Source organism: Halyomorpha halys, unplaced genomic scaffold, assembly GCF_000696795.3.
Source record: "Halyomorpha halys isolate HHAL.00 unplaced genomic scaffold, Hhal_1.1 Scaffold28.1, whole genome shotgun sequence".
Lineage (NCBI taxonomy): Eukaryota > Metazoa > Arthropoda > Insecta > Hemiptera > Pentatomidae > Halyomorpha > Halyomorpha halys.
In genome coordinates this window covers 1,483,150-1,485,319 of record NW_027110130.1, presented here as the reverse complement: position 1 = coordinate 1,485,319, position 2,170 = coordinate 1,483,150, and the positions used below count along the sequence as shown (strand labels likewise).

The window sequence follows — 2,170 nt, the reverse complement described above, 5'->3', positions numbered from 1 at the left end:
TCCTACCCCCAACATATTTCCTTATAATCCGCTCCTACCTCACTGATAGAACCTAGTAATAAAGTAAATCATAACCTAGCCTACTCATCTCTCTTTTCTCAGTCCGCCGGTGTTCCTCAAGGTAGTATCTTAGGTCCCATTTTTTATACGGTTTATACAGGTGACATCCCAACTAATAATTAAAATTTTAAAAAATATTTGTACAAGGTATTCTTGTTGAGCTAAATTATTCCCATAAAACTGTTCATTCACGCTAAGTATGACTTTTACTTGCCTATATATCCTACTGGATAAGACAATCGAAAAAAAGGTTTCAAGAAATTGACGTAAGGTCCTTTGGGTCCTATTGATTATGTCTCAAAAAATGGTGTTGGTGTGTACAACCTAGCTCAGAAACAAAGTACGACAAGGAAATCACGAATCCAAGGAAAATATATCCAGGGTGCAGCAACTTCTTCGCTAAATAACACAAAATTTATGCCAATTCTTATCTCCAATTTTACTAGTTTCTAGCCAAAACAACTCCGAATTTTAATTTTAATTTATTTTTTCTTCTAGATTTTAATTCATATTTATTTTTATCTATTAAATAAATCAAAAGGTATCCTTATTAAGTCTCAACATTCTTTATTATATCAGTAGTCCAACGTTTCGGCCAATTCGGCAATCCTCAAGGACAATCTAAACATTTAACAGCTTATTATGTATTCATTTGTATCAATTTTAAAAACAACATTATTAATAATAACATACTTTAAATATAAATGCATATCTCACATCAAAATTTAAAAAAAATGTTTTGAAGTTTTTTTTACCCAGGTCATCAAATACAAGTCAAAATCACCCTGTTGATATAATAAAGAATGTTGAGACTTAATAAGGATACCATTTGATTTATTTAATAGAGAAATACCAGTCTCAAAAATGTGAATAAATTATATAATTTTTTTTCCTATTTCTCATCTTTTTATCATTTAATTTATATATTGGTAAATATGGTGTAAATTAGCTCTCTAATCCATATTATGGATTGTATATAAATATAAGACAATTTAATATTTACAAAAAATAGACAAAATACTATGGTATAGTATTATAATAAAGTATTATATCCATGTTTATTTTTTATTTATTCATTCATTGATATTTACAGCTGTATAAAAAATACAACAAGTAAATTTGATCGTAATGATATGATACAGGATGTAGAGAAACTACCCAGTAGTAGAGCTCTAAAAACAGTTTACAATATAAGGTCACGAGGCCATCTTCTTTTCAGGCGCCTCGGAGGATTGCCAGGAATGGAAGAGGAAGCGACATTAGAAACTAGTGGGTTTGGGTGGTTAGGGAGTTTATTATGGAAGGAATAATATCGGGTTCGGGCTAGATCGGTTACATAAGAAACATCTAGGTCTTTATGGATGGTTTTATTAGTAACAAAATACGGAGCATTGAGGATTTTACGAAATGTTAAATTAACATAATATTTCCTAAAAAAAAAATGAATGTTAATATTGTAGTTAGTGTATAGCTTTCAATATAAATATAAACTACTCTTATCAGCAGATATCATTGGAGGGAGAGAAAAACACTTAATTAGAAAAGATATTGTGTCCATCTTCATTGGACTATCTTGTACACACCATACTTATAACTAGTGAATCACAATTATTTATAATCATTTTAATAAAAATAGTCACAGCATATTGTTTTTTAAAATGTCACATTATAAAAATGTCTACATTGTGTACAAGAATTATACATGATTTATTTTGTTTTCCATTTATTATTACTTCCCTTGTACATTTTTTCCAGCTTCTTATCACTCTTTAAGTATCTTTACTTTTTCCAATGTTTCGATTCTAAAAAATTTCTCTTTTCTTTTCCATCACTCATACAAATAAATTTAAGTTAAAGTATGAAAGAATATATATAGCCATATTATATATAGTAAAAATGTATATATATAAATATACATAATATCCAATACGCACCTCCCGATTTACAACATATTAATACAAAAAAAGACATAAAAATTAAAATAGAATACGTAAAAATATTAAGTTAAAAGTTAAAAGCAATAAATAAATATATTAAGCTAAAAGTTAAAGTAATAAGCATTTAATAAATATAAAATTACATAGATATATAAAATAATGAAGATAAATTA

At 27.3% G+C, this 2,170-nt stretch overlaps 1 protein-coding gene across 1 annotated transcript in view; it reads right to left on the bottom strand.

Annotated features, from left to right (window-relative positions):
• Nucleotides 1-2,170, bottom strand: part of LOC112210964 (odorant receptor 30a-like) — a 13,384-nt gene that overhangs the window by 3,887 nt on the left and 7,327 nt on the right. The gene's annotated exons all lie outside the window — the stretch shown is intronic.